The sequence below is a fragment of the Sus scrofa genome, chromosome 16 (assembly GCF_054392235.1).
Source record: "Sus scrofa isolate SSC_HxYL_T2T_F1_AM1 chromosome 16, Sscrofa_HxYL_maternal_Yorkshire_Landrace_v2.0, whole genome shotgun sequence".
In the NCBI taxonomy this organism is placed as follows: Eukaryota; Metazoa; Chordata; class Mammalia; order Artiodactyla; family Suidae; genus Sus; species Sus scrofa.
Genome location: NC_139398.1, coordinates 54,850,702 through 54,863,205, shown reverse-complemented (window position 1 = coordinate 54,863,205; position 12,504 = coordinate 54,850,702). Strand labels below are relative to the sequence as shown.

General features: G+C 36.5%; 2 protein-coding genes across 8 annotated transcripts in view; one reads left to right on the top strand and one right to left on the bottom strand.

Moving 5' to 3' along the window:
• Nucleotides 1-12,504, bottom strand: part of RNF180 (ring finger protein 180) — a 265,831-nt gene that overhangs the window by 31,874 nt on the left and 221,453 nt on the right. The gene's annotated exons all lie outside the window — the stretch shown is intronic.
• SREK1IP1 (SREK1 interacting protein 1) overlaps nt 1-12,504 on the top strand; it is a 469,058-nt gene that overhangs the window by 419,915 nt on the left and 36,639 nt on the right. The window contains exon 9 of one of the 2 annotated variants that reach the window (XR_014831456.1): nt 6,479-6,657. The gene's annotated coding sequence lies outside the window, so the exon portion shown is untranslated. Of the gene's footprint in view, nt 1-6,478; nt 8,193-12,504 lie in introns of those variants that run through there. The other variant, XR_014831455.1, reaches the window with a different exon arrangement.

Below are 12,504 nucleotides of genomic sequence, written 5' to 3'. Positions count from 1 at the left end.
TATCAATGGCTTAAATGTAAGATGATATTATAAAATCCCTAGAGTTAAACATAGGTAAATACTCTTTGACAAAAATCACAGCAATATCTTTATGGATCTACCTTCCACAGTTTTAAGATAAAAAAATAAGCAAATGGGATAAAATTAAATTTAAAAGCTTTTCCACAGCAATGGAAATTTTAAAGAAAATGAAAAGACAACTTACAGAATGAGATATTTGGAAATGAAGCTACTGACAAGTGGTTCATCTCCAAAATACACAAACATCTCATACATCTTTTTATAAAAAGACCCAAATAATCCAATTAAAAATGATCAGAAGATCTAAATAGACATTTCTCCAAAGAAGACAGACAGATGGCTGAAAAGCACATGAAAAGATGCTCAACATCACTAATTATTAGAGAAATGAAATTGAAAATGAAGTATCATCTCACCAGTCAGAACAGCCATCAACAAAAAGTTTACAAACAATAAATGCTAGAGAGGGTGTGGAAAAAAAGTAAAGTCTCCTACACCCTTTGTGGGAATATAAATTGGTGCAGCCACTATGGAATATATTATGGAGGTTCCTCAAAAATCTAAAAATAGAGCAACCATATGATCCAGTAGTCCCATTCCTGGGCATATATCCAGAGAAACAATGATTAGAAAACTGACACACACCCCAATGTTCACAGCAGCCCTATTTACAATAGCCAAAACATGGAAGCAGCATAAATGTCCACCGACAGAAGTGGATGAAGATGATGATGTACAAGGAGTTCCCATTGTGCCTCAGTGAGTTAAGAAACTTGCACAGCATCCGTGAGTATGCAAGTTTGATCCTTGGTCTCAGTGTGTTAGGGATCCCATGTTGCTGCAAAGGTCTCAGCTACAGCTAGGATCTGCTGTGTTTCTGTGTCTGTGGGGTAGGCCAGCAGCTGTAGCTCTGACTCACCCGTTAGCCTGGGAACTTCCATATGCTGCATGTGCAGTCATAAAAAGAAAAAATAAATAAGTGAAGGAAGGAAGGAGGGAGGGAGAAAGAAAAAGAAAATGAGGTACATATATACAATGGCATAGTACTCAGCCTTAAAAAAGAACTAAGTACTGCCATTTGCACAACATGGATGAACCTAGAGATTATCATACTAAGTGAAATAAGACAGAGAAAGGCATATATATGAGAACACTAATACGTGGAATCTAAAAAGATTGATGTAAATGATCTTATTTACAAAACATAAATGGACTCGCAGAGTCTGAAAACAAACTTATAGTTTCCACAAGGGAAAGGTCAGGGGTATGGATAAATAAGGAGTTTGGGATTAACATACGTACTCTGCTAAATATAAAATAATCAACAGGGACCTACTGCATAGTACAGGTAACTCTACTCAATGTTCTGTAATAACCTATATGAGAAAAGGATCTAAAACTGAAAAATGTATAACTAAATTACTTTGCCATACACTTGAAACTACACACCTCTGTAAATCAACTATACTCCAGTATGAGAAAAAAAAATTAAAAATAGAGACTTCTAGACTAAGAGAGGATAGCCCTGCACCTCAAATATGGAACAAATCCACAGCATAATGGTGAGCTGCTCTAATTTTTCACAGCGTGTTCTGATTGTGTGGGATAAAAATGTAATTAACAGAAAGAATAACCTACAGCCATTGCACACATGCAGAATCATCCTCAGAGTACTGTTACATGCCTTGCACACCTCTATATGCTAGGGGTGAGTATCCACAGGGCTCATCATGTGACCACAAGGTCTCTCAGAGTTGGACTAAGTTTTCCATTACCTCTATTAAGTCCCATCTCTTCAATCTTCAGTTTTTGTTCCAAGACTGTACCTCAATTTTTGAGTACAATTCATAGTGAATACACATACTGCCCACTGCCCTAACAATGTCACACAGTGGTCAGACATTTGAACACTGGACCAGTTTTGAAGTTTTTTAAAAAATTAAATAGCACACTTTATTAGATATTGACAGTCCAGTATGAATTTGGCTGTGTTGAGTTCTTTCACTTCCTTACTGGTTTTTCTTTTTGTCTTTTTGTCTTTTCAGGGCCACACAGCGGCTTATGGAGGTTCCCAGGATAGGGGTCTAGTTGGAGCTACAGCTGCTGGCCTACACCAGAGCCACAGCAATGCCAGATCCAAGTCGCGTCTGCGACCTACACCACAGCTCACGTCAATGCCGGATCTTTAACCCACTGAGTGCGGCCAGGGATCGAACCTGAAACAAAACCTAGTTGGATTCATTTCCACTGCACCATGATGGGAACTCCCTTTCTAGTCTTTCTTAATCAAAAGTTCAAAAAAATTCAGTGCCGAGTCCAAAAGTCACCTTGTTACATGTTTGAGCATTTTAACTCTGTGTCATCTATTCTGCAGGGTACATAGGGTTGTCATTAATAATGGAAAGCACAATATTAAAACTGTAAGCTCAGTGCCAAGGTCGGGTGCAGCAACCTTCTCCCACAAGAATTTGCTTTCAGTACTATTTTCAGTGGTCCTATGGTTAATAGATGGCTTTTAAATGTACATGCATATGTATGCACTTGTTATACATGAAAGTATTTGTAAATGAAGGTGGCATTTCTTTTTTTTTTAACCAACATCCTACTTCATATGGAATCAATTAAGCAACTTCTATATATGTGAAACAGTGAAGGAGGTAGAATTTGTTTGTGTGAAAGTGTGCATGTGTGTGTGTGTATGTGTGGAGAGCGAGAAAGAAAGGGGGGTGGGGAGGTATGGTTAAAACTCCTGGTAATTTAAAAAAATATTAGTTATAAAATAGTGATATTTGAACAAAATATAAAATCTGTATTATAATTCACTTGGATTGTAGACAATATAGAAGAAAAAAAGGCATTTTAATTTTCGGCACACTGCCCAATCGAACTATTCAGCCTTAGAGACCATGAATTCCATGACCCAACAATGCAATGCTCTAGGTCATGTGAAAAAGGATGGATAAATGTGAGCTAGCACTTTTTAATCTCTTATCGGGTGTTGGCCTCCTTGGTGAATCTGTCATTCTTAGTTCTTTCCTCTGAAATATCTACCATCTCCAGGAATTGCATCCTCAGTTTATTTTAGCAGTATCCAATTGACATGGTTTCCAGTCCCATTAGTATCTCTGAAACAGGCAACCAGGACCTAGAAACCAATGTCCATGAAGACAGTTTAATGAATGTGGATATATTCTGTACGGAATAAAAGACTTGCAGAGAACATCAAATGTGTCTTTGTATAGTCACATGGGGGAAGATTAAAACAGATTTGAATCAATAACAGGAAACTGTTGAAAAAGCAGATTTCATGTACACAGAAATTTATCTGAAAATGTTGTTAAAATGGAAAATTTACTTCTTCAGGTAGTAAGCTCCCAGGCATTGTGTTTGATAAGGAGAATCCCGATGTCCATCTCTGAGCATGATTGTTGAGGCTGTTCTTGTGTCCACTGGAGATGTTACATTACTTATCTTCTCTGACTCTTTAGAATCTATGATTTTACATTTTAGCAGAATTGCATGTAATTACTGGTTTTTAAGGTAGCATCTGATATTGTAGGGCTTATTCTTGGTTTAGTTTCTGAAATACATTTTAAATTCATTAGTAAACACTACAGCAAAAACAGGGCCCAATTCTGCCATTAGAAAATAAATAGAAAGAAAAAGACATTTTAGAATTTGTAGGCCCTTTCAAGAAAAATCACACTGTGAAAAAAATCATTGTAGTTTCAGAAGAAATGCAAAGGTTAATGAACTTTCTTCTAAAAGACAGAGCCATGTCTATAGCATGTTTTAAAATCTTTCTGATTTACCTCCAAACTTTCTCAGAAGCCAGGTTTCTGGGTTATATTCAAACTCTTGCTGTTTGATCAGCCCAGTTTTTGTTCTCTATTAGAGACAAACATTCTTTTCCATGTGGATATTCCTTCATTTATACTGAGCATGTTTAAACCTGCAGAACCAATCTAACACCTTCGGAAAAACTAATGACCAAATAAAACAATTCCCCAGGCTTTTACAAGAAATAAATGGATTTGTCATAAATAGATCTCAGACACCTGCATTTTATCTGCATGTTCCTGTTACCGCCAGAAAAAATTAGAACATGGGATTTTAAATCATGACTTTTTCTTTCATTACTTTGACTTGAGTACATTTAGAAAAAAAATTCAACAATGTGGAAATATTTTGGCAAAAATACCTTAGTGAAACCTCTTAGCTGGTTAACTTTACATGTATGTGTTCATTTATATTTATATTTATATATGTAAACTTACATAAATATATGTACTTAGGTAAAATCTGTTTCTTAGAAACATGGAATGCCTGAAACTCATGTCAATTAGATACTGATAAACTGAGGATAAAATGCCTAGAATTAGATACGTCAGGGGAAAAAACTAAGACTGACAGAGTCAGCAGTGCAACTGGTACCTAAGCTATATAGTGGTAGCTTACATTTATCTAGAGTATTTCTATTCCTTTTCATATTATTTATTTTATGTATGAATACATAAAATATGTATTTGTAAGTCTGCTTACTTATCAACATTTAAAAGGTACTACCTGATAGGGCAAAAGAGATGGGTCTAGTGAACTAGCTTTATGGTTGAATGAATTTAAAATGTTTATATGAATTTTATTGATTAGGAAATATAACACCATGTTAAGATGTTCTATTTTGTTTTTGTGACAAGAACACAAATTGTCTGGAGCCAAAGGCATCTATGGGAATATCTATTCTTTCCCATACAATCCCCCCACCCCCCATTTCCACCTTACTTTCTTCTACCAACTTCTGAAAATTAAGCTGAAAAGGAACTATTCTGAGAGAAACAATTAACATAGCATGGATGGCATGATACGTTCAGAAGAGTGGTATAACTATGGATATTACAGATCCTAATTTTGAAATCTGATATTAATTCTGTACAATTTCATTGTTTTTAATCAAGATGATGCAATCAATATAAAATTATGTATGATTTATTCTTATGAAAAATAAGCAGAAATACAGGGTAACGAAAAACTACAAGAGGGAGTTCCCATCGTGGCGCAGCAGAAACAAATCTGACCAGGAACCATGAGGTTGAGGGTTCGATCCCTGGCCTCGCTCAGTGGGTTAAGGATCTGGCGTTGCCATGAGCTGTGGTGTAGATCACAGATGTAGCTCAGATCCTGCATTGCTGTGGCTGTGGCGTAGGCCAGCAGCTGTAGCTCTGATTCAACCCTAGCCTGGGAACCTCCATATGCTGCAGGTGCCCCTAAAAAGCAAAAAAAACAAAAAGAAAAAAAAAAAACCAACAAACTGCATGTAATATATAAGATTACCTGGAGGGAAATTTATGACATTTAGTAATAATATTTTAAAAATTAAAAGGATAAAAATTAATGCCCTAGAAAGCCACCTTAATATGATATGTATAAAGGACTAAATAAATTCAAAGGGAATAGCAGTAAAGATTTAATAAAGAATAGAAATTAATAAAATTTAAAGATACAACAGAGTCAGTTTCAGAAATTCAATATTTAAAAATAATGCAATTTAGAAGTATATAGCAAGTTCAGGAAGAAAAACCAAAGCGTGAGTAAATAATATTAAGAATACAGAGTACAGAACTATAGATATAGGAGATATTAGAAAATATAAACTATTTGTCAACAAATTTTAAAATTGAAAAAATTAATTCCTAGCAAAAAAGATAAATTATATTAACGGATTCAGAAAGAAACTCAGAAAAAAAAAGGCCTCTTTAAAAAGGAAACATAGCGGCAATCTTACTCATAAATAAAGATATGAAAAAAAAGGTGCTCCTGCCGTGATGCAACAGCATTGGCAGTGTCCTGGGAGTGCTGGGAAGAAGGTTAGATCTCCAGCTGGCCCAGTGGGTTAAGGGCCCAGTGGGTTAAGGGCATTGCCGCAGCTGCGGTTTAGGTCGCCAATGCAGGAGGATCTGATCCCTGGCCTGGGAGATCCTTGTGCTGCAGGGCAGCCAAAAATGAAAACAAACAAAAACAGAGTGGCTCAGCAGGTTCAGCACCTGAGTTCCTAGTCAGTACCCATGAGGATGTGGGTTCCATCAGTGGGTTAAGTATCCCACGTTGCTGTGAGCTGTGGTTTAGGTTGCAGATGTGGCTGGTATCCAGTGTTGCTATCACTGTGGGTAGGCTGGTAGCTGCAATTCAGATTTGACCCCTAGCCTGGGAACTTCCATATGCTGCAGATGCAGCCCTAAAAAGAAAAAAGAGAGAAGAAAAAAAACAAAACAAAAAAGAATTGTCCCCCATAAACCTCAAACAAAATATGGGAATTCCCTGATTTTCAGAAGTTCACTTCATGCTACTCTGCTTTTAAAGAAGGCCTAAACTAGTACTTTAACTGAAAGAAACTGAAAAAGATTTCAGCTTTTAAGAAGAAAGGGGAAAATCGAAAATAGGATTTTTGTTTGTTTTTCAGGGAGCCATCACAGGGGCAGCGGGCACCCTGGACAGAGCAGTGAGAATGGCACCACCAAGCTCCTTTCCCCAGGAACTATACTCACCACCTGAGCATCAGCTGCAATAGCTTGAACTGTGTGTGCATCTGTGCTTTATCTTGATTTATTTTCTGCATACATTAGCAAGATATGCCCTAAGGTAATTGCTTTGTTGCTTTACATCATTTTGGCTTACAAAAGGTTTCACAGAAATGCTTTACTTTCAGGTTGTGGAGGAAACCTGAATTAGCAAACCAAGTTTAGCAGTGCACAAAAATGATCAAGTTGAGTTTTCCCAGTAATACTGTTTGACATTAGAAAATCTGCTACAATCTATTCATGTAATTCAGTGTATTAACAGATTGAAAAAGTAAATCCATTATAGTAATTTCAAAAATGCTGAAAAATAACCCCCAAATTAAAAATACATTCAAGAAAAAGATTAATAGAAAACTGCAATCAGATGGGAAATTTCTTAAAACCTGAAAAGAGGCATCCACCAAAAATACAGCATAAGAGTTCTACTCAATGGCAAACATTAAAATACTCCTTTTAGTATCAGAGATGCTGCTATCACTTTTCCTGATCAAATTAACAGAAGTCCTCACTATGCTAAATACTAAACATATGTATTGGTTTGAAAGCTAAAACTGTCTTTATTTACAGATAAGACAGATATGATTGTCCTCATAAATAATGAGACTGAAGGTAATTTAGTAAGGTTGCTGAATCTGGGATCATTATCCCAGAAGTACATTTCTATACGTAATTTATCTATTCAGAAAAGTGGGTTATTATTTGAAGAAAGAGACATTAACCCTCTTTAACATAGAAGAGGTGGGTTCTGGATGAAGACCTAAATGAGGAAGATTTTTAAAAATATTAACTTCATTGTTTTACTTAGGAATCTTTGTGACCTGGGAACAGGGAGGAATTTCTTAAAACTTTAAAACATAAAACATAATGACAATGTAAAATTAAGGTGCATTTAATTACACCTAAGTTAAGAATTTCTTTCAGTGAAGAACACCATGGACAAACTTAATATGCAGATAATAAAACAGGATAAGAGATTTGTAATGTCTAAAGCAAATAAAGGATTAATATCTAAAATATACAAGAAATTACAGAAGCTTGATAAAGGCTGTAATCTTAGAAAAATGAAGAAAGCAGTTACAAAAGAGGAATTCAAAAGCCTGATGAGCATCTGAAGGGATCTTAAACTACTAGAGAGCAGACAAAGGCAAATTAAAACAATAATGAGGGTTCCTAATTCCCATTCTTTGTCAACACTTGTTATTTTCCGTAGTTCCAATTTCCCCCAACCTTCATGCACTGTTGGTGGGTATCTATAAAGGTCATTTGAAGGGACTGTTGACATTATTTAATTAAGTATATTCATATTTTATGACCCAGACATTGTGCTCCTCAGTCTATACACCAAATAAATATTCACGAGGTCCACATTAGGATATTCATTGGTGTTACATGTAATAGCAGGGAGTTGGAAGTATTCTGTATTCTACTCAGTGAATTGCTGAATAAAATGTGGTAGGTATACATCTTGGGAGAACATTAATTAGAAGCCACAAATTAGAAGTACACAGAGCTACCAGGATGGATCTAAAAGCCTAATGCTAGATGAAAAGAAACAGAGTTGTAATATATAATGACATCATTACCATAAATTAAAAATACATGCACAGAAAACAATAAATATTATTTAAGAATAACATAAAAAAGATACACATTAAGAGTTTTCTTCTTGGCTCAGCGGTTAACAAATTCGACTAGTATCCATGAGGATGTGTGTTCGATCCCTGACCCTGCTCAGTGGATTAAGGATCTTGCCTTGCCGTGAGCTGTGGTGTAGGCTGCAGACATGGCTTGGATCCCCCACTGCTGTGGCTGTGGTGTAGGCCAGCAGCTATAGCTCCAATTTGACCCCTAGCCTGGGAACTCTGGGAACTTACATATGCTGCTGGTGTGGTGCTAAAAAGCACAAAAGAAAAACAAAACAAATAAACAAACAAAAAAACCACCAAAACCCAAAAACCAACCAAACAAAACCCTTTAATATAATGGAAAGTAAGACAAGATAAAAGGGAACTAATGAGCATGTCGATTAGTGATGGTATGCCATCAATTAAGAAGTAAGCGGGACTGGCTAAAGTCTGCACTCAAAGTTCACAAGAGGAGAAAAAAGGACGGCAATACAGCAAACGCATGTGGGTAAATCTGCTCAAAGATGCATAAAATATTTGTAAAGAAAATCATCAAACTTCACTTTAAGGCTTTAAAAATTAGAAGATCTAAATAAGAGAAAAACAAGTTAGTGGATAGGAAAAGTTATTATTATTATTATTATTTATTTTATTTTATTTTATTTTTTTTTGTCTTTTGTCTTTTTGTTGTTGTTGTTGTTGCTATTTCTTGGGCCGCTCCCGCGGCATATGGAGGTTCCCAGGCTAGGGGTTGAATCGGAGCTGGAGCCACCGGCCTACGCCAGAGCCACAGCAACGCGGGATCCGAGCCGCGTCTGCAACCTACACCACAGCTCACGGCAACGCCGGACCGTTAACCTACTGAGCAAGGGCAGGGACTGAACCCGCAACCTCATGGTTCCTAGTCGGATTCGTTAACCACTGTGCCACGACGGGAACTCCTTTTTTTTTTATTTATTTATTTATTTATTTATTTATTTTTTTGTCTTTTTGCCTTTTCTAGAGCCATACCCGTGGCATATGGAGGTTCCCAGGCTAGGGGTCTAATCAGAGCTGTAGCCACCAGCCTACGCCAGAGCCACAGCAACTTGGGATCCGAGCCGTGTCTGCGACCTACACCACAGTTCACGGCAACGCCAGATCCCCAACCCACTGAGCAAGGCCAGGGATCGAACCTGCAACCTCATGGTTCCTAGTTGGATTCGTTAACCACTGAGCCACGACGGGAACTCCCTGGAAAAGTTATTATTAAGGTGTCAATTCTCCCCACATTGACACATGTATTTAACAGAACTTCCTTTAATCAAACAGTTTTTCATAGAACTTGACAAGATGATTCTAAAATTCAAAGAGAAGAAAAAAAATGTCAAGACACTCGTGCAGCAAACCAAATTTGAAGGGAGATATCAAGACTTGTTACAAGGATTTAGTAGTTGAGACAGTATGGTATTGGCATAGGATTAGACATACAGACCAAAGAAACCAAGACCTCAGAAACAGACTCACAGAAATTGAAATTTAAAATAGGACAGAAAAGAAACTCATGGACTTGTAGAATAGACTTGTGGTCGCCTGGGGGGAGGTGGAAGGAGTGGGATGGATTGGGAGCTTGGGGTTAATGGATGCAAACTATTGCTTTTGGAATGGATTAGCAATGAGATCCTGTTGTGTAGCACTGAGAACTATGTCTAGTTACTTATGATGGAGCATGATAATGGGAGAAAAAAGAATGTATACATGTATATGTAACTGGGTCACCATGCTGTACAGTAGAAAAAAAATGTATTGGGGAGATAACAATAAAAATTAAAAAAACAAAAAAAAAACAAAATTGATAAAATATTTTAAAAATTAAAGCATAAAGGTAGTAGATGAAAAAAATAATAAAAATAAAATTGAGAACTTTGTCTAGATACTCATGTTGCAACAGAAGAAAGGGTGGGGGAAAAATATAATTGTAATGTATACATGTAAGGATAACCTGACCCCCTTGCTGTACAGTGGGAAAATAAAAAAAAAAGAAAAAAAAGAAAAAAAAAGAATAATAAAATGAAGCACAATAAAATAAAGTATGCTTGTACTACAAAAAAAAAAAAAAAAAAATAGGACAGGAGTTTCTGTTGTGGCGCAGGTGAAACGAATCCAACTAGGAACCATGAGGTTGTGGGTTTGAACCCTGGCCTCTCTCGGTGGGTTAAGGATCTGACATTACCGTGAGCTATGGTATAGGTCACGGATGTAGCTCGGTTTTGGTGTTGCTGTGGCTCTGGCACAGGCTGGTGGCAACAGCTCCTATTCGACCCCTAGCCTGGGAAGCTCTATATGCTGCATATGTGGCGCTAAAAAAAAGGAAAAAAGACAAATAAAATAAAATAAAATAAAATAGGACAGATTAAAACTGTGGATCAGTGGGGAAATAATGAATTATTTTCAGGAAATGGTGGTCAGAAAAAATTAAGTAGGCAAAACAAATCTCAAAGTAATTGGATCCTAATCCTATAACATCCCCCACCCCCCCCCCCCAAAAAAAATCCCAGAAAATATCAACAACACAAATCAATCCCAAGACCTTTAAACTATGTGAAAAATACACAGGAAAATATTTTTATGACATTAGGGATAGAGAAGAATTTCTTAAATAGATGATACACATCAGAAAGATAAGGAAAATGAAGAACTACAATTCATTAAAAGATATAATAAAGTGAAAAGACAAACCAAAACTGATAGAAGATAGCTGCCATTCACATATTTAACAGAGGAGTCAGCAAAGATATTTTAAAACTTTCAAAAATCAACAAGAAAAATGCAATCAATAGGAAAATGGACAAAATTTGTGAAGGAATTTCATAGAAGAAACTCAATGACCAATACACTTATTTTCGATTCCTGTTAGTAGTTATAAAAATTGAAATTAAATCCCCAATGAGATATCATTTTATGCCTAACAGACTGGCAAAACCTAAAGGAATGAAAACACCAAATGTGGTAAACAAAGCTGGTAATAAATCAGTGATCATTTAGAAAAACGGTTCGGTTTACATAATCAAATTAAACATGTATTTTTATTATGTCCCAGCAATTTTCTACTGGCATTTATTCTAGAGTAACTCTTATGCTCCAGGAGACATGAAAATAAAATTTATGGCAGTGTTTACAATAACAAAAACTGGATTACTCAATTGTTCATCAACAGGAGAATAGATAAATTGTGCTATATTCACATAATGGACTATAGTATAGCAGTAAAAATAAATGTCGCTACACTCACTGAATTGGACAAAATCAAGAAATATAATGCTTGGACATTGACAAAGCAAACACAGCTTACACACACTGTTACCCTTGCAAAAGTTCAAAGACAAGCAAAATTAAGCAATGTTAAGTATACATATGTATACTTGTATAAAGAGATGATAAATACAAAACTCAGGGGAAGCAGAAAGCAAAGAAGTACAGAAGGTGCTTTAGTAATACTGATAACTGAATCTGGCTTGTGATTAAAATACTGTGTGGTGTTGAGGCCTGACCACAGGCAATTATGGAGGCTTTACCTAGTAGGCCTCATGGGAGAAAGCTGCCCTCCTCACACCACACTTGGTATACAGACAGTGCATTAGTCTCTGAAGGAACTGCAACCAAGGTCTCATGCTCCTGGCCTATGAAGCTCTTTCACATATTTACATTTCTAGTCTTAGCACCTGCAGTCCTGGGTCCTTTATCTGAGGCCTTGGACAGAGGGCTTCTTCTGGACCTCTTTTGAGACCTCTTTAGAAGGGTAAAAGGAGAAAACCTTTTTTTTTAATTATTTCCCCCAACACACCTTTTTTTTTTTTTTCCCACTGTACAGCATGGGGACCCAGTTACACATACATGTACACATAATTTTTTCTTCCATTGTAAGTATCTAGACATAGTTCTCAGTGCTACACAACAGGATCTCATTGCTAATCCATTCCAAAAGCAATAGTTTGCATCCATTAACCCCAAGTTCCCAATCCCTCCCACTTCTTCCCCCACACCCTGGGCAACCACAAATCTATTCTCCAAGTCCATGATTTTCTTTTCTGTGGAAAGGTTCATTTGTGCCGTATGTTAGATACCAGATGAGTGATATCATAGGGTATTTCTCTTTTTCTGACTTATTTCACTCAGTATGAGAGTCTCTAGTTCCACCCCTGTTGCTGCAAATGGCATTATTTTGTTCTTTTTTTATGGCTGAGTATTAGTCCATTGTGTATATATACCACATCTTCTGAATCCAATCACCTTTCAATGGACAT